Genomic DNA, 27,756 nt, shown 5'->3' on the forward strand with positions numbered 1-27,756 from the left:
ATCTCTGCCCTTTGTGGAGCTGATATTCGAGGGAAGATGTTTCTTAGCCTGGCAAAAGGTGCCATTTAATGCCCAGTTATTGCACCCCGCCTAGGTCGATGGTCCCACAAAAGAACCCCTGGGCCCAAGACTATGACTTTCTGGTCTAACCTTGAAGTCCTCTACTCTTGAGAGCTTCCCTCTTCTGTGCAGATGAAGGCCTTTGTCTAGGTGCATGTCACAGTGCATTGACACAGGTCAGCCCATTACCTCATCATCTTCCCTGGGTGTAACGTCAGCCCAGAGTACCATATCAACCCCCTGCCCAGCAACCTCCGCAGGCTAATGTACACCTGTTCACAAGTGTTTTTCATTGACACTGCAGTAAACATGCATGGGCTCCTGGGTGACAAGTAAGAAGACAGACAATGTCCAGAGTCTGGCAAGTTGGAAGGCTTTCCTGGAAGCCCTCTCAGAGTACTTGAAGACTGATTTCTTCAGCCTTGATTGAACTCTAAGCAAAGCTGGGTCAAGGCAATTCAATCTAACAAATACCTGTTTTGGACCTATCCTGTGCCTAACCAGTAAGTATGACAGAAACACAGGTGAGCAAGACAACTGACTCCTCCCTCCTCCCTCAGTTCCAGGGAGTATTTTCAAAATCAGGGATCTCTGGTTCTCAACTCTTCCTTTTCCATTCTCACTGTCATAACCTCCAATCCCTGGGTAATTTTCCTGCATGATCTTCCAGCTTCAATCCATTACACACATCACTATCAGACCAATTTCCTTGACTATCACTTTGATTGGCTACTCCACATGCCAAAATCCACAATAGTTCCCCATTACCAAGCCTAAATCTCTCACACTAGAGTTCAAACATTACCATAATCTGCCTTCAATCTGCATTTCCATCCTTATCTCCTACTATGCCCTTTAGGAATACTGGGCTTCTCCCAAACTATTTTCTGTTCACAAATATTCCCAACTATGGTCTTTAATCTCATGTTTGAAAAGGGAAATAATATAGTCCAAAGGTTTTCAATCACCTTAGCAACAATGAACCAACATCTCAACTTCCTGATGAAAAAACTGAGGCCCATAGAAGAGAAATGACTGCCAGGGAATTAGCAACATACCCAGATCCCCATTTTCATAGGCCTTTTTATTTTATATGCTTCTTCCCTTGTTTTTCTGTTTTTCAAACTACACAACTGATTCAGGAATATATTTGTTTTATAAAAAGTTAAAATTTTAAAAAGGGAGAAGACAAATTACTAAAATCAGGAATAAAAGAGGCAATATTACTGCCAATCTAACATAAATTTAAAAAAATAAATGAAATACTATAAACAATTGTATGCCAACAAATTAAGTAATCCAATGAAATGCACAAATCTGTAGAAAGACAGAAACTACAGAAATAACTTAAGAAATAGAAAATCTCAATAGAACTATGATAAGTGAAGAGATTGGATTAGTAATCAAAAGCCTCCCACATGAGAAAAAACCCAGAACCAAACAGCATCACTAGTGAATCCTAAAAAACATTTAAAGAAGAATTAACATCAATCTTTCACAAACTCTTCCAAAAAATAGAAAGGCAGAAATTCTCAGAAAAATATTTGTAAACCAAATCCAGGAACTTATTTAAAAAACTCACCTTACCAAATGCAATTAATCTCAGGAATGCAAGACTGGTTCAAGATACGAAAATCAATCAATGTGATACACCATATTAATGGAATAAAGGTTCAAAAAATGACATGATCATCTCAACAGACACAGAAAAAGCATTTGATAAAATCCAACACCCTTTCATAATTTAAAAAAAAAAAACACTCAACAAGTATAAAAAGGAATTTTCTCAAATTGATGATGGAAATTTATGAAAAACCCATAGTTAGTATCATACTTAATGGTAAAAGACTAAATGCTTTCATTCTATGACCAAGAACAAACATCATTTCCATGTAACATTTGTACTGAAGGTTCTGGCCAGAGCAATTGGGAAAAGAAAGAAAGAAAGAAAAGGCATTCAGATTAGAAAGACAGAGTAAAACTATTCACATATGACAGGATCATATATACAAAATTCTAAGGAATCCACACAAAAAAAACCCTGTTATAACGAAAAATAAGTTTAGCAATGTTGCAGGATATAAGATTAATATAAAAAATCAATTATATTTCTATACACTAGTAATGAACAATCTGAAAATGAAACTAACAAAACAATCCCATTTAAGTAGCATCAAAAAGAATAGGGGCCGGCTCCATGGCCGAGTGGTTAAGTTTGAGCACTCCGCTGCAGCAGCCCAGGGTTCGGATCCTGGGCGCGGACATGGCACCACTCGTCAGGCCACGTTGAGGTGATGTCCCACATCCCACAACTAAAAGGACCTGCAGCTAAGATATACAACTGTGTACAGGGCGGGTTTGGGGAGATAAAGCAGAAAAAAAAAAAAAGATCCGCAACAGTTGTTAGCCCAGGTGCCAATCTTTAAAAGAAAAAAAAAAGAATAAAATACTTAGGATACATTTAACTAAAGAAGTGCAAAACTTGTACACTGAAAACTGCAAAACACTGTTGAAAAAAAGTAAAGAAGATCTGACAAATTAATAAAAGGAAACTTCATTAAATGGCAGTTGGGAGGGCAAAAGGGGGAGCTCTCATACCCTATGTCGATAGCAGAGCCTAAGAGGACGAAGAAAGACTTCCTCTAGGGAGACTTCCTGTTCTTGACCAGCAGGAAGCTCAGCCAATGAGAGACTGTCATGACTCAGTCCATTAAAAGCCACCACACTTCGAACTCTTTGTTTACAATGGCCCTCCCAAGTTCCTCCTCCTCTTTACAAAAGAGTTTCTCCTCCCTTACTGCTGGGGGACTTTGCACGTGGCTCACAATGGTTGCAGACCTCAAATTGTAATTCTTTGCTGATCCCCAATTAACCCATTTTTGCTGGAGAAATACCCGGCTGTCTATTTGTTTAAGGTCAACAGACTTAAGTAAATAGAATGATATCTCATGTTCATGGATTGGAAGATTTAATATTATTAAGATGGTAATTTCTACAAGTCAATTCAGATTCAACACAATCCTTATCAAAACTCTCAGCTTGCTTCTTTGCAGAAATTGACAAGCTCATTCTAAATTTCATATGGAAATTCAAGACTCAGAATAACCAAAACAATTTTGAAAAGCAAGAACAATGTTGGAGGACTCACACTTCCTGATTTCAAAATTTATTACAAACCTTTAGTAACCAAGAATGTAGTACTAATCCAAGAATAAAGATCAATGGAATAGATGAGAGTCCAGAAATATATCCTACGCTTATGCTGAATTGATATTTTTCAAAGGTGTCAAGACAATTCAAGGAGGAGAGTATAGTCTTTTCAACAAATCGTGTTGGGACAACTGGATATCCACATGCAAAAGAATGGACTTGGATCCATACCTCACACTATATATAAAAATTAACTCAAAATGGATTAAAGACCTGAATGTAAGCATTAAAATTATAAAACACTTCAAAGAAAACACCTTGGTTTAGGAAACAGTTTCTTAAATATGACACCTAAAGCACAAGCAACCAAAGGAAAAAAGTAAATAGACTTCATCAAAATTAAAAACTTTTGCATTGCAAATGATACTATCAAGAAAGTGAAAAGACCCAGAGAATGGGAGAAAATATTTGCATATTATGTATCTGATAAGTATCTAGTATCCAGATACAGAACTCAACAATAAAAAGGCAAATAATACACTTAAAAATGGGAAAAGCATGTGAATAGACATTTCTCCAAGGAAGATACATAAATAGCCAACAAACATATGAAAAGATGCTCAACATCATTAGCCATCAGGCTAATACAATCAAATACAAATCAAAATCACAATGAGATACCACTTCACACCCACTATGATGGCTATAATAAAAAGAAAGGACAATAATATGTGTTCATGAGGATGTTGAGAAATTGGAACTCTCATACACTGCTGGTAGGAATGCAAAATAGTGCAGCCACTGTGGAAAGTATTTTGGCAGTTCCTCAAAAAGTTAAACATATAGTTACCATATAACCCAGCAATTCCACTCCTAGGTATATACTCAAGAGAACTGAAGACGTGTTCACACAAAAACTTGCTTAGAAATGTTCACAGTAGCGTTATTCATAATAGCGAAAAGATGAAAAGAATCCAAATGTTCATCAACTGATAAATGGATAAACCAAAATGTGGTATATATACATACAATAGAATGCTATTTAGCAACACAAAGGAATAAAATACTAATACGTGTTACAACATGAACCTCAAAAACAATATGCTAAGTAAAAGAAGACAGACACACAAAAGACCACACATACTGTATACCATTTATATGAAATGTCCAAAACATACAAATCCTTAAACACAGAAAGCAGATTAGTGGTTTCCAGGGTCTGGGGGAAAGGGGGAATGGGGAATGACTGCTAATGGCTGCAGGGTTATCTTTGGGGAGTGATAAAAATGTCCCGAAATTAGATAGTGGTGATGGTTGCACAATGAATATACTAAAAACCACTAAATGGTACACTTTAAAATAGTGAATTTTTGGCATATGCATTATTATATCTCTATAAAAAATAAAGAGTTAAAACAGTCTAGACAAGGTGAAATTTCCCCTTTGACTACTCACTATCCTAGTTATTTTCCACCTTTCATGAGGAAACCATGGTTATGGATTTTGTGTATAATCCTTGCTGATCTTTTTCCATACATTTATATATGTATATACATACTCCAATGGACTTAACATTATTCCATATGTTAAACTGACATCCTTGCATGATGCCTTAGCACCTGTGAAGAGTTCAATAAAGGCTCGAGCAGTGTCATAGAAATCCAGCCTACCAGTGGGTCCAGCAGTGTGATGTTTCTGAGAAGAGAATGGATAAGCAATATTGTCTAAATGTCACCTCAATATTTTCAAAGGCCAAATCTAGCCAGCCAGAAGGAATGAAAAGTGAGCCATCCTCTGACTGAGAAAGTGATGGGCTACTGCCAGTCACATTAATAGAATCTCAGAGCTGTCAAATCAGAATTAGAAAGGAAATGGAAGATCAGCCAGTCCATACCACCCTCTGCCTCCTAATCAATATATAAACTCCCTTGACAACATCCGCTGCCAGCAATTGCCCAGCCCACCTGCTTGAACACAACCAGTGATGAGATCACTATCTCCCAAGGTAGCCCTTTCCTTTTTCAGATAACTCTAATCATGAGCAGAGCCCTCTAATCTGCCTCTGTTTTATGAAGGCACCAGCTAAAACCCTCAGCAAATACTGCAAAAGGGCAAAACACAGACAAGGGAGTGGCATTGTAGGAAATGAACTCTCCTATAACAAAGGTCACCAAAACGCCCTTCTCTGCCACTACACTTAAGCAATGGCAAAATGTGGCTCCAAAGGTGGATATGGGGAACTGAAATGAACCTGATATGCTGCAGGCACAGCTCCTACTTCTTGCACACACAACTCACCTCTGTTTTGGAGCCTCAGTTCCACCTTCCAGGAGAATCGTGTATACTTAGAGATTCCTGAGCATGCATGCCAGGAAGCATTTAGTATTCTTATCTGGCACAAAGCCAATGAAAATGGCACGTAAGTCAGGCACAGAAACTATTTCTTTGACCTTCAAGGGAAAGGGATTTAATAACTGTCACTAATTACATGAAAGATTAGTATAAAAATGCTACTAACAAATTGTTTTCCTTTTCCAGCATAGACACAATGAGTAATAGTGAGCTTCAACCAGAGCAAAGAAAATTTGTTTACATATCAGACAAAAAAAAATAGGAAGGAAAGTAAAGGACAGGACAGAAAGGAAAAGATAAAAGAAAAGAGAAGAGAAGACCTGTATAAATACTGTCTTGGCATTCATGTCTGTCTATCAACATGTTAGAATGTCCTGGCCCATTGAGTTCCATTCCTCCCCAACAAAGACCCCTGATATCAGCCAGGTCACTCTTTCCAGTCATCCCAACACATTCTACTTATTCTTATCTCTACCACTATACCCTTCCAATGGCTTCCCTCCACCCTCTGTCCAAGAAGGCCTTCCATATTCTTTTCTATCATTCTTCTGTTGTCCATGGCCTCCCCGAAAGTCTAGTTCGAGAACAGTGCCTTTCCACAAACTCTCTTGCTTAGGCTTCAAAACAACACTGCAAGGCAGACAAAATAACCTATTTTCTCCTAGATGAGAAATCCAAAGTCATAGAAGGGGATGCCTCACAGTGAACAAGTGGCAGTCAGGATTGAAGCAAGGTCTCAAGACTCTTAGGCCACATTTAGGACAGACAATCAACAGTGTTGAAGGGTAAAGACTTAAGAAACTAGGTTCAAATCCCAGCTCTACAACTGCCTTGCTGAGTAATGTACAATAAGTTACTTAATCTCTCTGATACTCATTTCCTCATCTATAAAATACAGAGAATAATATCAATCTAGCTCATGGGGCTGTTGTGAATATTAAATAAGGTAATGTATGTAAAACTCTTAGAACAAGTCCTGATGCAGAGTCAAGCATTAGCTATTATTATTGTTATCGTCTAAGTTGGCACCACCTGCCCCTAGAACCATGAAGCAACATGGCATCTAAGAAAACCTGCTCTCTCTAGCTGGAAAATGGATTTTGGAGGTAATTTTGTAATTTCCCTCATAATTTGCACAAATCTCTCACATTCCAAATGCCACTTCCTTGACAGGCAAATTCTAAAAAGCCCCCACAAAAGGAAGACTCAGTCTGGGTTGAAGATGTTGATGTCCTTTGCCTATGACTTCCTAAGGTGAGAGCTGAAGCCACAATGGGGGTGGGATGTGGTACAGGGAAATCCTTCATAGATGACGTAGTTTCTTTCCCAGTCAAAAAAACTAGATGCCTTTGGCAAAGTTGACTGATGCCAAATCAACAAAAAGAAAAAGTCAACTGCATCTCTGTAAATTAGGAAATATCATCTAGGAAAAACAGATGATTTTGCAAAGATATTATTTATAATAAAACAATATATAAATTTTGAAAGTAAATCTGAAAAAATGCATAAGCCCTTTATGAAGAAAATAAGTTTTTTTGAAAGATATTATGAATGAAATAAATAGAGAGTGAAACCACATCTTTGGATAGTCTCAATATTGTAAAAATGTCAATTCCCCTTAACTTGATCTAGTGACTAAATCTAGTGACTAACCAAAATCTCAAGAGAAATTCTGGAACACTTGATAAACTCACTATAAAATGTATATAAATAAAGGGACAAGAATAGACATGACATGCTTGAAGAAAAAAATCAAGATGAGGTGACTTACAAAGATATAATAAAACTATAGTAATGAAGGTAAGCTAATGGAACCAACTAGAAAGTACTAGACTAAAAAAAATATATATATGTATATATATACCTTCATGAAAGATATAGCATTGAAAATTATTGAGAAAGTAAGGGGTGTTTAATAAATGGAAGAAAATAAAACCAGATCCCTTCCTCACACCATATATAATAAATTCCCAAGGGATTAAATACTTATAATTAAAAGTAGAACTATAAAAACTTTCAGAAAATAATTCATAAGAATGACTTTATGGTCTCAAAGTAGAGAAGATTTCTTAAACAATAAACAAAAAACGCATAAACCAGAAAGAAAATAAATTTGACCACTTTAAGAGCTTCTCTCAAAAGAAAGATATCATAAATAAAGTAAAAAGACAAGCCATAAACTGAGAGATGCTTGCACAAATGATTAGTCTTCAAAATGTGTGAATAAGGTCTTTAAAAATAAGGAAAGACCAACAACCCATTAGAAAAAAAAGGGAAAAACTTGAGACACATTTCACTGATGAGGAATTATGAATGGCTAATAAACATATATAATATGCTTAATCTGTTTAGAAATATGAAAAGTGTAAAGTAATACCACAATGAGATAATATTTAATAGCCACCAGATTGGCATATGTTAAAAATTTGACAATAAAATGTCCAAGCTGTAGGGAAAAAAAGGGAAAACTAGATGCCTCTGACAGAAAGCTTATTTAAAGAATAATGGCTGACAACTTCCCAAATTTGGACAAAGATATGGACATCCAGGTACATGAAGCTCAGAAGTCCCAAATCAGGTTCAACCCAAAGAAGACTTCACTGAGACACATCATAATAAAAATGTCCAAAAAATCAAGTACAAAGAGAGAATCTTGAAAGTAGCAAAAGAAAAGAAGCTCATCACATACAAGGGAACCCCCATAAGGGCATCAGTGGATTTCTCGGCAGAAATCTTGCAGACCAGGAGAGTGGGATGATATATTCAAATTACTGACAGAAAAATACCACCAACCAAGAATACTTCACCTGGCAAAACTATCCAAAACAATTGAAGGGAGAGATAAAAACATTCCCAGACAAACAAAACTTGAAGGAGTCCATCACCACTAGACCTATCTTACAAAACTGCCAAAGGGAGTTCTTTTAGCTGAAAAGAAAGCACGTTGACTAGCAACATGAAATCATACGAAAGTATAAAATTTGCAGGTAGAGGTAAATACATAGCCAAATTAAGAATACTCTAATACTGTAATATGGTGGTATGTAAATGACTTAACTCTAGTGTAAAGGCTAAATGACAAAAGAATTGTAAATAACTATGGATACAATATGTTGTTAATGGATATACAATATAAAAATACCTAAAGCATGACATCAAAAACACAAAATGAGGGGGTTAAGAGTGTTGGCCTTCCATATGTGGACAAACTTAAGTTGTTATCAGCCTAAAATAGATATTTTATGTAACCACATTTTTTATGGTAACCACAAAGCAAAAACCTATAGTAGATACACAAAAGATAAAGAGAAAGGATTAAAAGCACACCATTACAGAAAATCAAATTATGAATGAAGAGAGGAAGAAAGGAACAAGGGATCTATAAAACACCCAGAAAACAATTAACAAAATGGCAATAATAAGTACTTACCTATCAATAATTACTTTAGGTGGAAATGGACTAAAATCTCCAATCAAAAGACACAGAGAGGCTGAATAATAAAATACAAGACGTGACTATGCTGCCTACAAGAGAGTCACTTCAGCTTTAAGGATACACATAGGCTAAAAGTGAAAATATGGAAAAGATATTCCATGCAAATAGAAACCAAAAGAAAGAAGGGGTATCTATACCTATATCAGACAAAATTGATTTTAAGTCAAAAACTAATAAGAGGCAAAGAAGGTCATTATGTAATCATAAAGGGGTCAATTTCATCAAGAGGAATAACAATAGAAAATATATATGCACCCAACATCAGAGCACTTAAATATATGAAGCAAGTACTAACAATTCTGAAGGGAGAAACAGCAATAGAATAATAGTAGAGGACTTGAATATCCCACTTTCAACAATTTATAGATCATCCAGACAGAAAATCAAAAACGTAATATTGGACCTGAACTACACTTTAGACCAATGTATATAGTAGACATTCCATCCAACAGCAGCAGAATACACATTCCTCTCAAGTGCTCATGGAATATTCTTTAGGATACATCATATGTTAAGCCACAAAACAAGTCTTAAACAATTTAAGAAGACTGAGATCATAACAAGTTTCTTTTCCAACCACAATTGTATGAAACAAAATCAATAACAGGAGGAAACCTGGAAAATTCACAAATATGTGGAGATTGAACATCATACTTCTGAATAACTGATGGGGCAAGAAGAAATCAAAAGAGAAATCAAAATATATCTTAAAATAAAAATTGATAAACAAGATACCAAAACTTATGAGATGCAGCCAAAATCAGTTCTAAGAGGGAAGTTTATAGACAGAAATGCCTACGTTAAGAAAGATCTTAAATAAACAATCTAACTTTACACCAAAAGGAACTAGAAAAAGAAGAACGATCTTAGCCCAAAGTTAGTAAAATGAAGGAAACAGCAAATATCAGAGCAGAAACAAATGAAATAAGAGACTAGAAAGAAAATAAAAAAGATCAATGAAAGTAAAAGTTGGTTTTCAGAAAAGATAAACAAAATTGACAAACCTTTAGGTAGGCTAAGAAAAAAAAGAGAAGGCACAGATAAAATCAGAAATGAAACAGGAGGCATTACAACAGATACCACAGAAATACAAAAGATCATTAAGAGTACTGTGAACAATTATAAATCAACAACTTTGACAACCTAGAGAAAATGCATAAATTCCTAGAAACATAAAACCTACCAAGATTGAATCATGAAGAAAGAATATTTGAACAAACCAATAATGACTAAGAAAACTGAATCAGTAACAGAAAAATCTCCCAACAAAGGAAAGTCAAGGACCAGATGGCTTCACTGGTGAATTCTACCAAACATTTAAAGAAGAATTACTACCAATCCTTCTGAAAATCTTCCAAAAAAGTTAAGAGGAGGGAAAACTTCCAAACACATTTTACAAAGCCAGAATTATTCTGATACCAAAACCAGACAAGGACACTATAACAAATGAAAATTACAGGCCAATATCCCTAATGAAAAGAGATGCAAAAATCTCAACAAAATACTAAAAAGTCGAATTCAACAGCACATTAAATGGATTATACATTATGAACAAGTCATATTTATCTCCGGGATGTAAGAATGGTTCAACATACCCAAATCAATAAATGTGATACATCACATTAACAAAATGAAGGATAAAAATCATATGATTATTTTAATAGATGCAGCAAAAGGATTTGATAAATAAAAGTCATATTCGACAAGTCCACAGCTAACATCACACTCAATGGTGAAAAGCTGAAAGCTTTTATTCTGAGATCAGGAACAAGAGAAGGGTGCCCACTCTAACCTCTTTTATTCAATATTGTACCGGAAGCCCTGGCCAGAGCAACTGGGCAAGAAAAAGAAATAAAAGAATCAGAAAGGAAGAAGTAAGACTGTAACTGTTTGCAGATAACATGATCTTATATATAAAAAACCCTAAAGACATTATCAAAAAAACTGTTAAAACTAATAAATGAATTCAGTAAAGTTGCAGGATACAAAACCAACAGACAAAAATCAGTTGCATTTCTATACACTAACAGCAAACTAGCTGAGAAAGACATTTATAGAACAATCCCATTTACAATAGCAAAAAAAAGATAAAACACTCAGGAATAAATTTAACCAAAGAAGTGAAAGATTTATACACTGAAAACTATAAAACATTGATTACAGAAATCAAAGACGACACAAATAAATGGAAAGGTATTTCATGCTCATGGATTGCAAGAATTAACATTGTTAAAATGTTCTTTCTACTCAAAGATATCTGCAGGTTCAATGCAACCCCTACAAAAATTCCAACGGCATTTTTTACAAAAATAGAAAAAACAACGCTAAAATTTGTATGTAACCACAAAAGACCCCAAATAGCTAAAGTAATCTTGAGTAGGAAGAACAAAGCTGGAGGCATCACATTCCCTGACTTCAAACTATATTACAAAGCTATAGTAATCAAAACAATATGGTACTGGCATAAAGAGATACACAGACCAATAGAACAGAATATACAGTCCCAAAATAAATCCACGTATATACAGTTAACTAATTTCAACAAAGGCAGCAAGAATATACAATGGTGAAAAGACAGTCTCTTCAATAAATAGTCCTGGGAAAACTGGGTATCCAATGTAAAAAACTGAAATCTTACACCATACACAAAAATCAACTCAAAATAGATTATGGACTTAAACATGAGACCTAAACTGTAAAACTCCTAGATGAAAACATAGGGGAAAATCTCCTTGACATTGGTCTTGGCAATGATATTTGGAATTGACACCAAAACCACAGGCAACAAAAGCAAACATAAACAAGTGAGACTATATCAAACTAAAACGTTTCTGTACAGCAAAGGGAACAACCAATAAAATCAAAAGAATGGGAGAAAATATGTTCAAATTGCATATCTGAGAAGGGGTCAGTACCCAAAATATATAAGGAATTCATACAACGCAAAAGAACAAATAATCTGATTAAAAAATGGGCACAGGACCTGAATAAACATTTTTCCAAAGAAGACATATAAATGGCTAACAGTTAGAAGAAAAGATGCTCAACATCACTAATCATTAGGAAAATGAAAACAAATCATAATGAGATATCACCTCACATATATTAGGATGGATATTACAAAAAAGTCAAAAGAGAACAAGTGTTGGCAAGGATGTGGAGAAAAGGAAGCCCTTATGCACTGCTGGTGGGAATGTAAATTGGTACTGTTATGGAAGATAGTTGGAAGTAGCTCAAAAAATTAAAAACAGAATTACTCTACGATCCAGCAATCCTACTTCTGGGTATATATCCAAAGAATACAAAATCACTATCTCAAAGAGAAATCTGCACTCCCATGTTCATTATAGCTTTATTCACAGTAACCAAGATATAGAAACAATATAAATGTCAGTTGATAGATGAATGGATAAATAAAATGTGATTATAATCACATTTTATCTCACACACACATACACACACACACACACACACACACACACACACACACAGACAATGGAATATTATTCAGCCTTAACAGAAAGGAAATACTACCTTTTGGAACAACATGGATGAACCTGGAGGAGATTAAGCTAAGTGAAAAAGGCAGACACAGAAGATAATTATCACATGATCTCATTTACACTCATAGTAACACAAAGTAGAATGATGACTACCAGGGAAAAGGAGAGATAAGATATTGATCAAAGGGTATAAAATTCCAGTTATAAGATGAATAAATTTTGGAGATATAGTGTACAACATGGTGACTATAGGTAATAATGTATACTTGAAATTTGCTGAGAGTAGATTTCAAGTATTCTCATCAAAAAAAAATGTTTACTATAAGAGGTGATGGATATATTAATTAGTTTGATTGTGATAATCATTTTACAATGTATACATATATCAAAACATCATGTCGTACACCTTAAATATATACAATTTTTATTTGTCAAAAAATAAATAATTTTTAAAAAATGTTGAAAAGTATTTCAAGTCAAATTAAGTAGATACTCTTAAATGTTTCAAATACTTTAAATAGTATACATATTCAATATGTATAAAATCTATATTTAATAGTATAAATATTACAAAAAAACATTAGATGCCTCTGAGACCAACTATAGCTTACTCTACCCCTAAGTCTCCTCCTTTTATTAGTTTTCATGGGCCTATCACCTGCTTGGAACCTTGAGAGAGTTTAGGTTTATATTAGTCAAATAGCCACAATAGGAATATTTGGATCAAATTAAAACACATTACCCAGGATTCGCTTCATAAGTATTGTGTGCAGGGCACTGTGCTCTTGGGTGGGTGTGGGGGGGTGACATACAAATAACATGTGTACAGATATTGACTCTGCTATGACCTTTCAAAGTTCATTTTTTCTGCATTTCCTTTGATTTGCTTTCTGTTTGGGCTAAAAGAAAAGAGAAGGCTTCTGTTAAGCTATCCAGATATGGATGTAAAAAGCTCTGCCCTCTCTGATTTCATGATAAAAGCCACACTAACGGAGGATGCTGAAATCAGGCTGACCTGAGTTACTTATCTCCCAGAAAGCTCTCAATACTTGATAGACATTCAGAAAAACAACTTCAGGGTGGTGACCTGTTATCTTGCCTAGGCTGTGCCATTTATTAATATACTGGCAGGGTCTCACTACCTGACCCTGCAGAACTCTACCAGTGCCCCAAATCTGGCCTGTTCCTTGTTTGGGGTTCTCCTGCAACATCTGACTTGCAGTTCTAACCCCTTCTAGTCCCTATCCAGGCTGAGGTATTCTCCTGTGGATACTCAAGACATATGCCTCTTCTTAACCTCAGCTCCTACTGAACCACATCCCTTCCCTAATTATCCTCTGACTTCCACCTGCTGACCTGTGTACAAAATGTTATGGAGTCCGGGGACGGAGGTGAGGGAGAAGTGGGGAATGACTACTAATGGGTATATATTTCTTTTGGGGTGATGAAAAAGTTCTGGACCTAGATAGTGGTGATGGTTGTACAACATCGTAAATGCACTGAGTTGTACACTTTAAAATAGCTGAAATGGTAAGATGTATCTTATGTGAATTTTACCTCAATTAAAAAAAAATATAGAGTATGGGCTAGAAAGGTGCTTGTCATTTATCTGGTCCAACCTCTCCATCTTCTAGGGAAGAAAACTGAGACATGGCAAAGAGAAAGGTTCTGACTATGGTCACAGAGCTTAGGCAAGTCATTTCCCTTCTGTATAAGTTTTCATATCTACTACCAGACTCTTGTAGAATGGGCTACAGGTCTAAAATACTTCTGTACCTCCTCAGTAGCCCGTTGATGATCATCTCTTAGATGAATGAATTTATAACTACGCCCTTCAATTCTACAGATGAGGAAACCATTATTGGCTCACTGCACACTGCCTGCCTCTGTATTCCTGATCATCTGCTTACTGGAGCACAGCCAATAACTTTATGCTGGACCCACTATTAACAACTACTTGCCATGGCATCAAAGCCACCCTCTGTCTGCTGCCTACTGACACTGCACTCTCCCTACTATTCTGGACTTTCCCCCAACATGTACAGTTGGAAGGTTCCTCACTTGTCTCACACCCCCAGCCTATCCCAACCCACATGGGAAAGTAAACTTCTAGGACCTGGCCTCAATTCAAGTTTATCTGACCATACTGTAATTTCAGAGCTACTGCTGGCCCTGTGTTATATGTAACACCATTAATAAATGTGCCCTTAATAGCATGCTATGCTTACCTAATATGTAACTGAATGTGGGCATGAGTCCACCCTACATGTGGCCCTCAGGCCCAAACCCCACTGAGTGGCAATGTCAAAAACCTCACTACCTTAATAAACTTATCAAAACAACTAAAGAGCTGGACCAATGGGCAGAATTTACAGGCCTATTATTATGGCTTTTTCCCCCAATATATCTTACAGAAGATGTTTTTCAATTCATTCTTGGGCTCCTATGTGTAACACAGTGTCCCACCATTTTTTCGCTTATAAATGAGGGCTAACTGCTGATGTACAGCTCCAATAATGTTAGTACGTCAGTTGGTAGAAGACAGTGCAGCCAAGAAAGTATATTGTCCCATTACATATCCAGCAGGCTCATTAGTTGCAACACCATTCCTATTAATTGAGACCCTGGCAGTAGCAATATATCCAGGCTTCCATGTAGCCCATGTCCTCATAGAAGTGGGTGAATGGGATGGAACAGAAGCTTTTAGTCCCCATATGACCTCAGTCTAGCCATATACATGTAGAAGCATCAGAAAGCTGATACAGAGGGACAAGATAAAGGCCCAGAGGTCTGAAGAATGGGAGAGGCTTAGCAGACCTTGTATCAGGCTTTAGACCACTGAAGGGATACAGATGGAGTAGAGGGTCAGTGCATTCCTGGGGGGGAAAGGGAGGATAAGGATACTACTTCTACTATTGACATTGAAAGTTTGCTGCTAGTATCATCATTATTACTGAGTGCTTCCTATGTGTCAGAACCTACTATCAGTACTTTTCTTGCATAATTCTGTTTAGTTCTCACAACAACTTAATGAGGTAGACACTATTATATCATCAAATTACAGATGAGGTCACTGAAGCACAGAAAGTACAAGTGACCTGCCTATGTCTACATTGCTAATAAATGGGAAGGCTGTAATTCTAATCCAGAAAGATTACCTGCAGAAATAGTGCTCTTAGCCACTTACAGCATTCTCATGAGTAGAAGCTTCAGAAAGACAGATTTCAGTTCAACATAAAGACAAACTCTCTCAGAGCTGTTCTTAGGTACAACTAGTGGTCCTATGAAGTAGGGAGCCACCTGTTAGTGGAGGTGTAAAATACTACTTGGGAGGCAGGAATATTTTAGAGGGGTTCAAACATGAGCAAGGAAGCTGAACTAAATGACTTGTAAAATCTCCCCAAGCCCTAAAATTCTCTGGCTGTGTGAGTCAACAACCATTGCTCACAGACCATTTTAGAAGGATCAACAAATCCAGGCCTTCTGGCTGGGTCCAATTCAACCAACTCCAATCAAACATAAACTTAGGCCAGAATGTCCTTCCTTAAGCAGGGCCCATGGGCACACAGAGAATGACTCTTAAAACATTAATACAAACAACATACTAACAACATACCAGTGCTGAAGGATTCTCTTTGATGATCTGTGTGGGCTAGTAAAAGGTTCACAAGACATATTATTAGTACCAGTGAGATTACAGGGAGGACATTTATGCTATTTTAAAAGAAAATCCTGTTTCCAAGGATCTTCAAACAGAGCAAAAACTCTTAGTAGGCAATGTGGTGTCTCAGAAATAACACTGAGCTAACAACCAGAAGGGCTAATTAGAGATTTGGTTCTGCTCTGCAATTCTAACTTGCTACAGAACCCACCACAGGTCATGTCCCATCTTGGGGCCTCGTTCCCTCATCCTCTATCTGCAATGGGGATGAGAAGGGCTAATGATGAGAGGCTTTTGTGAGAAAGGACATGTCAAGTGATCCATAAAAGTTTAAAGACAGTCTCTGAGTAATGAGAGGAATTATCATAACAAAACAGGTTTCTCCATTATGACATCTGTTTAGCTAGTAAAAGTAATGAGAAGATAGGATTCCAGGCTGGGGAAATACTCCTTTTAATTGAGCTTGCTAGAACCATGGAGGGTCTGGTGGTAAAAAAAAAAAAAGGGGGGCTCGATAAACACTTGGTAGTGATGGTAGTAATGGTGAGAGTGATGAAAATCTTTCCAGGCTTTCTCTCCCCTTCCCTTCCCAACCTGTCTCATCCCTTTCCTCCCCTTCCTTCTCTTGGGCTCACTGTGCTCCCTTATCTCCCACCCTCTGCCCCGTCATCTGTTTAGTTTCTATCCTGTATTTAGCAAGGCCAAGAAAGCCGATGAAATTATTGTACTCTGTTTAGGGGCAATTTCACCTTCTAGGTCTTCTGCTGCTGGACGGGGGGCAGTGGGTGAGTGGTGGGGTGGGTGGTTGAGAAGTGGGGGGGTCAAGGAGAAGCAGGAAAGTTAGATCCCCCAAATGGATTCTTCAACTACTTTTTAACAAAGAACTCCAGGTCCCAACCACCTCAAATGGATTTCTCCTTGTATAGCTGCCTATTCTCCCAGTAGAGAGGGGAAAAAGCAAAGTGAAATAGAGAAATGGCCATTTATGACGTAGGAAAGGCCTTCCTTCCCCCTTTAAGGAAACTACCTGCACTTTCGGTAGCCTTTTGTTTTGCCTTTTACAGCACCATCCCTATAGAAGGATGAAGGGGAAAGCTCCTGGGCCTGGTGCCACTTCAGATGTTCAGTTATATAAAACCCTATCCCCAACTTCCCTCTCACTGCCTTGATACATCATCCAAAGAAAGCCATGTCAATCTAATGTCTTAGATAAGAAATCAGAAATTAAGCTGAGTAAATCTACCTGTCAGCTGTATTTGTTTCTGTTCCACAGCTGAAGAGTCGTATTTTGTGATGGAGGGTGGGGGCAGGTAAGAAATAGTCCCCAATCTGCCCAAATCAAGAAAGAGAAATGAAGCAAGCATAGACTAGAAGTAAAGCTCTTGGAAAAGTAATAAAGGCTAAAGGGAAGAGGATGGTTTGCTCAGGTGTCCCTTTATTATATACCTCCTTTGGATGGCATCTCATGACTATTGAGTGTTCTGGGGTCAGTCAGGCAATGCAAGGACGTCAGGGAGGCACCCCACGTTGAATCAGTAAGTGCTGTCCAGGAATAAGAATTCTAGCTCTTCGAGAGTCACAGAGACTCAGTGCTTACCCTTAGTTCTGGCATATTGTGGTCCAAACTCAGCCCACACCAGAGTTTGGTACCCACTTGAGACAGTAGCTCACTTGACCAGATCCACTGCTCTGGGGACCAAGTTATCTTAATGTCTAGGGAGTGGTAAGACCAAGGATGGGAAGGGAGGATAAGAGAAAAGTAGGTACACTCTAAAGCCAAACTTGGTAGACCTGGAGATTTCACAGCCTGAATCTACTCTAAGGTGTGACTAGATCCCTCTGAGGGAATCAAGAAAGGGAGAGGCCAGCCCTTGCCGTCATGAAGAGGCCTGGGGATTAGTAGCCTAGGCAATGTTACTGACAAGCCTGGCTCTTGTATAGCTTTGCCAGGGCTACCTCTGGCCTCAGGCCAGGCCCAAAACATGCTATCAGTAAGCGAGAGCTAAGAATCCTGTCATCTTGGAACTGGAACTGGAGGACAAGGAGGAGCCAAAAGAGAACTGCCAGGGGCAAGCTATCATGAGCTGGTGGCCCTGACGGTACCAAGGGCACTCCTTTGCTGGGTGGCTGCCTTCTGCACTGACCTGATACCCTGCTTTACCTGAGTTCTCTCCCCTTCAAGAAAGCCAATCCAATCTTCAAGCTTCCCTCTCAGAGGAAGAGGAAGTCTAATATCATGGGGGCATAGACTTCAGAGTTGCTAACCTCCTTTCACACCATGAGCTCTTTTGAGCCCCACAATGGTCACGGAATGGGGAAGGCACTGGATTATAAGCCCCAAGAAGCTCAGGCTTCAGGTACTATTCTAAGTGACCTGGGTCTCTGGAGAAGCTAATCTTTCTATGCTCTGGTTTTCAGCTTTAAACAGAAAATCTCTGCCTTGCTCTGCTAGCCTTAGAATTCTCTATATGAGAGGGCAAATTGTGACCATGTCTTGGAAGGCCATATCAAACGGTAGCATTCTAGTCAAATGTCAAGGTCCAATATTCGAGAAAAAAACAGGGCTCGTTGCCCCCATTTTACAGACAAGAAATATAAAAGGTTGAAAGATGTGAAGAAATATGTTAAAGATCACACCACTCACAAGCACTGGATATAAGATATTAAGTCAGTTCTATTGGACTCTCAGGCCAGTCCCCTATAATTCAAAGTAATTCCTAAGGGGCATGGACCTTAGGAGACAGTCCCTGTGGAGAGCCAGCTGGCCCCAAGGAAATGGGACTGCTATAAAAGTGTGCTTGCAGCCCTTCCTTCCCATGGTGTTTCTAGCCACCTTTGTTTCTATCCACCTTTTTTTCTTTTTTCTTTCCTTACTTCCTTTACTTTCTTCCCTCATGGTCCCTTCTGCCCTCCAAATCACTCTCAGGCAAAGGTTTGATATCAATAACTTACACTTCAGTATGAATACACTAAAGTTAATATTCCCTTCTTTTCTCTCAAAGGGTCTGGATCCTAAAGCAAAGTTGTAAATGCAAAATGAAAGGCTCTGACTCCTAATATAGAGCACCCTGGCTTCAGAGAGACAGTGAGAGAGGCACATATAAGAACGTGAGCCTGGGGCCTAGATACTTATGCTTCTGGAAGCTTCCTACTCAATGGATATGAGTAGCTTTGGCAGAAATCAAGAGCGAAATATCTCTTAACGTAGAGTCTGGCTGCTCAAAGGACAGGAGGGAACAGCTTCTGAGCTGAACTGCTTCTTCACACCACCTTGTGTCATCTTCCCTGATAGTACTCACTGGCTGGTGCCTCACAGAACGAGCCTCACCACCTGGGGATGAGGTGTTACCTGTTAGTGTGTCAATGGTCCTGCCACCCCCTATCAACACCTGTAGTGCCAAGCTAAATCCTTCCCACTCCACTGGGCAGCTCCATCAACCCAATTTGATGTACTATGGTGAGTGGATGCAGGCTGGCAAACACAGGTGATCCTGGTTCTAGAATGATGGAAGAACCTCAGACTGGTACAGATAGGGCCTTTAGAAACCACCTGGTCTAACCCCCTTGAATTGTCAGTCAAGACACTGAGGCCCAGAAAAGGGAAGGTCCCTGCCTGACGGCCCCCCAGAGAATCAGCAGCACAGCTGGCCCTTCAACTCAGGTCTCTGACTTCTAAGCCCAATGCTCCTGCTACTTTCATGATGCTCTTCCTGAGTGATAATCTGTGAGATATTTCATCTCTCCATCTCCAGGAGCCCCACCATTCCCTATTCCTCCACAGAGAATGCCCCCTGCTCAACACACACAAACCTGATCTTTGATATGCCTACATGCAACGTTTCCAGTAGAGAAGGCTAGAAAAATTTCAATTCAACCTCAAAAGGCTGGAAAAATTTCTGCCAAAAGCACCCTATTCAAATGTATCTTCTGCCCTCTTAGCATCATCAACCTGCCCCTCGGTTCCTTTAAGGCAAAAGACTCAGCAAAATCCAGCTTGTAACTCAGATCTCACTAGATATGAGTTCCCATCCTAGTCAAGGAAAGGGGAGGATAGTTAGGTCCTCTAAGTACTCGCATGCTCAACTGATCAGTTCAGCCCATCATGCTCAGGGAGTACCACCCTCAGTGGTTAGGTCTGGTTTCTTGCTTAAGGCCCTGGCCTACTTTGCTTTATTCGTATCTTTTGGTAGGCCTCTACCCTCAGCCCTTGTCTACCTAGCTTAAGGAGGTAGCTGTTGCCAAGTGCTCGACACTTTTGTTCAGGGCTTAGCAAACACTGGCAAGGATATATAAATAGCACTAGTAATAAGAATCACTGAGGAAAAAAGAGGTTTACCCTGACTATATCTAAACTGACGGTAAAAGAAAAAATATATATACAATTATTATGATTTTCCAAAATTTCATACTTCTAAGAGCCTCAGAAACAGACCTCATCTCCAAGCACTCAATCAGTCATGGTCTTCCTCTCCTTAAGTCATCAAGATTACCAAGGCATTGTAGACATGATACTAGGGAGGCCCAAGCTGATCCCCAAATGAATCCAGGGGTTGGCTACACAAAGAAAACAGGCCCCCAGCGCCAGATCATAGCCTTCAACCCAGGCAGCAAATCAAATCACCAATTCACACTACGGATAAACAACAGGGCCTTGGAAGGAAAGTTCCACCATCAAGAGAACAATTCAGTGTGTCTTCTACTGATGCCAGCTCTTAAATATCATCTGCCTAGTGCAAAAAGCAACATTTCAATAAATTGGCTTAGACTACAGCATAAGGGCTAGCAGCTTTAAACAAGGAAGTAGTCCAGGCTTTGCTAACAGATGCTGGCCAGATTCTCAGAAGTCCAGGGTGATTTAGTTACAGTCTTGCTTGGAGGCTGGGAAAAAACTATATGACGCTCAAGATTGCTTTCACTTTGGGGATTCTAAGAAACACCTATAGGGTGACCTACTTGAATTTGGAGGAAACTGCCTGGGTCAGGCAACAGCCAGACTTAGGGTTCTCTCTGAGCTGGAGATGGCTCCATATTAAAAAAAAAATCCAATTAGCCAAAGGATGAACTCAATAATGTCATCCAAAGCATGTTCACAGGGAGAAGCCATTAAGATGGCTCATGTGAATGCAAATGAGTGCTAATAATGCCATTTGAAATTCTAGTATGGAGGAGAGAAATCTCTGTAGTCCAGGGAGAAGGCCCTCCCTGTTAATGTCAGCCTCAACACATCAACACACAGATCCTGTAATGAGTCACCTCTAGGGCCACAAACAAGACCTTCTACATAGATAGTTAAGGCTGGAAGCCTATGTCCACTCAAAGCTTGAGCGGATAAACAAGGGCTGGCATACCTGAACTCATCCCAAGAAAGCAAAACAATTCAATCTTGCCTAGAATGAAAGGAAGGTCCTCAAGTGTTAACAGTTTTGTTCACAGTCCAAGCATACCCTTTCCTGATTGTTCTATAGCCCACAAAGCACAGGATTAAGATTCAGGAGAGGGTAACATCACTAAAAGTGGCAGATTAGGATGTACAAAGCATCAGTCTCTCCACTGAAACAACCCTTATCTGGCAAAGACTGACAGAACCAACTTTTTCACAATTCTGGAATCAAATCCAAAACTTAGAGCAACCAGGGGACTGCTTGATGCAGAAAAGGGTGGCTAAAATTTGGCAAGAGAACACTGAGGTATTGTCGTTCATTTGCCTACCCTTCCCTATACCCCAGTAGCTGAGAAGAGGGTGGCCCACATTCCTCATGTAGCTTGCTGGTGCCAGGGGGCTAATGACCTCATTCTTAAAATACTGTGGCTGTGTGTTTTGACCTGTTTGGCCCTGAGGGACAGGCACAGAGGCTGACCTTTGTTTTGAACTCACCCCTTGGGCTGAAGTGATTTTCCAGGCTGTGACTGATTCTGTTGAAAGATTTAAAGACATACACTGCCCATGCCCACACAGGGCAAGGGATGACACAAGAGGAAAGCAGCAAACAGATCCAATAGCACAGGAAGGAAGAGACTGAGGAAGAAATTTCTTGGGAGAATAAGAACTTGGAAGGGCCACCATGAATAGAGAGGAAGTTGGAATGCCACACACATATCCTGGACCAGATGCACACTCAGAAAAAGCCTGAGAGGATTCTAGGCTTGCACTTCTGGATGATCTGTGGGTTCCATGCAAGCCAGGAGAGTAGGAAAATAAGACTAAGACAGAGTTCTGGGCAGCAGGGAATAGTGTCGATGGAGTGCCCCTGCTCAGAGCCAAGCTGCAAAGACGGGGGAGTAGGTTTTTTTTTTTTTTGGCTCCAGGTATCTAAAGAAATCTCTGTCAGGTCACTGGCTGATCAATGAGATAACAGAAAATTCAGTGACCACACATGACAAGGAATACAGACTTTGCAAAACTAGTTTAGAAAAGTCACTAAAGAAATGGACAACTGCAATCAACAACAACAAACCCTCCAGAAGGGGGAGAATTTGATTTCCAGGGTAACCACACTATAATATTCAAAATGCCCGGTTTTCAACAAAAAATTACAAGGCATACAAAAACAAAGGAAATTATGGCTCATTCACAGGAAAAAAAAGAAATTGACAGAAACCATACCTCAGGACAAAGACTTACTAGACAAAGACTTTAAATCAACTGTCTTAAGTAAGATTCAGGAGGTCTGGGTTCAAGTCCTGGCTTTGTCACTAATTCCCTACATGAGTAAGCAAGTTGCTTCCATTCTCTGGACCTATGTTTCCTCAGGATATATACAAAGAGGAGGTCAGGCTAATCAGTGGTTACAAGCTGGGACCTGGAGGGACAATTTAGTCCACAGATGTGTTCTATTTGTCCCTTACAGTGTTTCTTTTAAAAATGTGAATTACTGGTCAATATTTATGGAGATGTAACATAAAATCCAAATCCTGGCTTTTCTTGAAAAAACTGGAAGATCTTAGCTCACTGGACTTCCCTCCTTCCTACACCCTACTCCACCAATGAGAACCATCCAAGTCACTTTTGCTCCCTTTAGATAGGGCATAGATTTCCCAACTGGACACAGGCCCCCACTTACCCCAGTCTCAGGCTGCTTTACTCATCTAAGTTACCTGCCTGGCCCCTGTAAACATCTAAGTTGGCCACTCCTAGCCAAGATGGGTCTTTCCACCTCTAAATCTACTGTGAGTTTAGGGTTTCATACAGGTGAAAAGTTTTCCCCAAGTTCAGTCAAAAAGAGATCCTATATAATCAAAAGCCAAGCAAAACTATGGAATAGTTGGCTACCCTATGAACAGAAGAGGTTTAGCTTCTGTGACATCTGATATACACAACTGCAGGGAATGACAGCAATGACCTGATTAGCTCATCCTTTCATACCCTGCCTCCAGGCAGGTGAGAAATCAGAGAAATCTAGAATTGGAAGAAACAAGGAAAATATATACGATGACACTTGAGCAGGCTCTCTGTTTTCTGACCAATCCCATGGCTTGTCATGCAGGCCTCACCTACCACCAACAATAACAGGTTGTTATGTGTCCAGTACACAGCCTGCCCTCAAGTGGGCAGCAACCTCTTCCCAGGCCGTGGCCCAAAGTCAGAAAAAGACCCCTTTTTACAAAGGAAAAGAGTCTGAATGATTTGGAGTTAGGGCCCAGCATGCAAAAGGAGGCCCTACCACAGGAGTGGGATTTGCCACTAAGAGACACAAACATATCCCAGCAGTCTGCTGTCAGCAACCTGGGGGAAATCAGCGCAGGAAAGCAGCTAAAGATGTCAACAGCTAGATATGGGGAATGATGTTCAGTAAGCTGTAATACACTTAACCTGACCAATTGCTGGGAAGGTACATCAACTCCTGCATTTCTCTTGTAAAGCCATGTCCCCAGTACAGAGGGAGAGAACCTGAGAACACACACACATACATGTACACACATACAGAATGAAATTCTGAATAACAGAGGACGCAGATATTTGACTGGGTAGAAGATACATACACCCAGCAATTTTTTGTACAGCAGCCAAAATGGAATCACACTTTCTAATTACAGGTATCCAACATACCACAGGTTACAAAATATTTTCATGAGACTAAATCATCCCCATTTAACAAGGAGGAAAACTAAGCTTCAAAGATGCACAGGAAGCTGCTCAAGATGCACATCTAATAGCAGAACTGAGGCAAGAATCTGAGTTTCTCAGACCCTATGTTGGGTTTTAATTTGATTAACAACAGGTAGGGCTAGCTTGGATAGAACCACACTAAGAACCCTTGATTATCCATCCTAGGGCTGGGACATTCACACATCAATGAGACTTCCAGGTAGGGAATGAAGATACCCCACTATGTCAGTGACCAGTTTGGTCCAATGATCTACAAAGGTGTCCGGTTAGTATGGAGTTAGGGAGAAAGTCTTTTGTTTGCTATTATACGTTCATGTTATATGCCAAACAACCTACAGATGATGTTTCAAGGAACTACTCAATCTCAGCTCAGGGTGAGTCTGAATAAACCAGGCAACTCTCATACAACGTGGAGATACAGCATCCGAAGAAATCGTCCATCCACCTACTGACTACATCAGCACTAATGAAGATTCAATAGTTCACGTAACCCATCTCTATGTCCTACCTAGACATGTCAGAGCTTGAATACATCCTAGCGCGTGCTTCAGAGATGTAGGAGAAAATAACAGCCTATGATCCTATACCAAATGGCTGGGAGAGCTATGACTAGAATTCAGGTCTCTCATTTCCTGATAGAGTCAGCACTGTTTCCAAAATACCATTCTACCCTCAACCAAAATCAATGTAGAAGAATGGAGACAGCAGTTTTACTTTTAAATGTCTACTAGAAAAGAGCCTCCATAACCTCCATCATTCAGTCTTACCAGAAATGTAAACCTACACATAAATACACATTCATGAGAATTGAAAGGTCTACTTGGAGCCAATATTCACGTCATTCAGGCAACAACCTAACGCCATTTCCTTTTACTGGTGATACCACAATAGCTGGCCCCTAAGATTCCATGGTACTCCCCTTTAGAGATCTGAAGACCATCTGGCCATTATTAAAACAAATAAACAAAAAGGTTCACAATGATCAAATGCTCATTCTGAATGCAATCTGAGACAACATGAAATGCTATCTCAGTTTCTCAAAGAATAAACATTGGTAGACAGAATACTGGAGCTCTAAGTTATGATTTAGGCTCTGCCATTAATGCTCCTGGTCTATTATCATGGTCCCTAGTCCAGACTTGTGTTACCTGATATAGTAGCAACTAGCCACATGTGGCTAGTAAACACTTGAAATGTGACTAGCGTGAACAGAAATATGCTGTGAGTATACAATACACACCAGATTTCAAAGACTCAACAAAACACATCATTAATAATTTTTATAGTGATAATATATATGATAATATTTTAGATATGTCAGGTTACGTAAAATATATTAAAATTAATTCACCTGTATCTTTTTAATGTTTTTTAGTGTGGTTACTAGAAAAATTTAAATTATTTTTGTGGCTTGCATTTATGGCTCACATTATCCTTCTATTGGACTGTGTTGGTCTAGGCCAATGGTTCTCAACATCAAAGATTCTGATTTAACTAGCCTGGAGCCTGGGTTTTAGGTTTGGGTTTTTTTTTAAGCTACCTTAGTGATTTATTTCATTGTGCAGCCAGTGCAGTCCAGTGCAGCTAGGACTGAGAACCACTAGATTAGACTCTATATCACGCATGCCTGGGTCAGCCAGTAGTCTTCTCAAAGGTCAGCTTCAGCCCACCCAAGTGGCTGCTGGGGCAGTATGCTTGAAGGAACACTCATACTGGCCTTGGACATAGGAGCATCAATGCCAGTTCACTGATATTCTAAAGCCTGGCTCTGCCATCTGCCTCCCCAAGCCATTCCCCCTTGCTAAATCATTTTGCCCCATCCCTTGATTTACCGTTTATTATAAAAATGACATTTCACTGAAAGAGAAATATATTGGGTTTAGGTGACATTGTCACTGGGTGCAGTTTAATCTTTCTTTTAAAGAGGGGGTCTGTCGGCACAAGAGGCACAAGCTGTCTGTGTACAGGGCCTCACGCTAGTCCCAAAGGCCCATGGTTATTGATGTGCTCTTTCTGACTACCCCTGGGACCCATTCATCAACCTGCAAAGCTGAGCTGAGACACAGATGGCATTTGGAGACTCTGAAAGATGATGCCACATACGTAGAGGAAAAAAGATTGGAAATTTCATTAGGAGATTCTCAGGATAGAAGCGGGTGAGAGGTCATTTTGTCCACCTGCTTGCTTCTGAGAAGTGCCATCACCCAAATCACTACAACCAGGTAATAGTGCTTCCTGGGTTGGTAGCCCTCCAAGGAAGGAGACCTCTTTCAACCACTATGGCCAGCCTTGATAAACAGACCTTCTTGGAGCTAATGAGTTGGTGGTGATAATGAGGATAATGGTGATGATAAAGCAAGTTATCATTTGCCAAATACCCACTAAGTGCCAAGCACTGTGATAGATACTTTACTTGCATACGTGATCTCATTTAATCCTCATAAAAAGTCTGCTATCCTTACTTTTCATATGAGGAAATCGAGGCTCAGGGAAGTGAAAAATCTTGACAAAATTCATAAAGCTGGGAAGTAGTAAAGCTGAGACTGCATCTCAGGTTGTCTGATTCCAAATGCCCTGTTCCTTCTCTCATGTCACACTGCCATCATTCTAATCCTGAGGCTCTTCATCCTCTAAGGGCTCAAGGCACTCTGATCTTTTGTTTGGGGTCAGGACTTCAGCCTTATCTTACAGAAGAAACTAACAAAAGGTGATAGGCTGTGGTGAGGATGATCATAAGACACCTTGATGTGGCTCTGGTACTTGTATTGCCACAAAACTGTTTTCACATATATCATCTCATTCACTGTGACATCCCCTGGCATGAAAGAATTGCCAATACCATTTTGAAGATGGGGAAAATCAGAGCTCACAATTGCCAAAGAGCTAATTCCTGCTTATAACTCTAAGGAAGGCCAAGAGCTGGGACACCAGGCCAATGCTCTTTCCCCATAGCATCCTGCTAGTTCGTGACCCAGAGGAAGCAGAAACTGCCAAGGAGCCCCCTCTGAAGCGCCTCTTCTGTTAAGGGCCAGGTTCTTCATAGTACAATGGCAAAAGCGCCAAGGCCTTGCAAGCCCTATCAAGCTGCCTGCTTCTCACCCTCAGAACATCTTAGATCCCAGCCACCTGACACTCTGACAAAAAGTAAGATTTTCAATTAGTAAACTCTAGCCCCTGAGAGGGTAGGGAGCCCACACTCTTACGTTAATAGCTGAAGACAATCCTGAGACAACACACAGGAGTGTTCAAAGCTCCGTAAATGAGAGGAAAGTGACAAAGGAAGCAAAAAGGATAAGGGAGGGGAGGGATTTATAAAAAACGAAAGGATAAAAAAGAGGAGACGCGAGGAAAACAAAGGCGGCAGAAAAGAAAGAAGGTAAGAAAGGTAAAAGTTCACAGCAATATAGAGTTAAAAGAGTCTTCAAAA

General features: G+C 39.4%; 1 protein-coding gene across 29 annotated transcripts in view; it reads right to left on the minus strand.

Annotated features, from left to right (window-relative positions):
* ARHGEF9 (Cdc42 guanine nucleotide exchange factor 9) overlaps positions 1-27,756 on the minus strand; it is a 570,152-nt gene that overhangs the window by 85,920 nt on the left and 456,476 nt on the right. The gene's annotated exons all lie outside the window — the stretch shown is intronic.

Source organism: Equus przewalskii, chromosome X, assembly GCF_037783145.1.
Source record: "Equus przewalskii isolate Varuska chromosome X, EquPr2, whole genome shotgun sequence".
NCBI classification, from domain to species: Eukaryota; Metazoa; Chordata; class Mammalia; order Perissodactyla; family Equidae; genus Equus; species Equus przewalskii.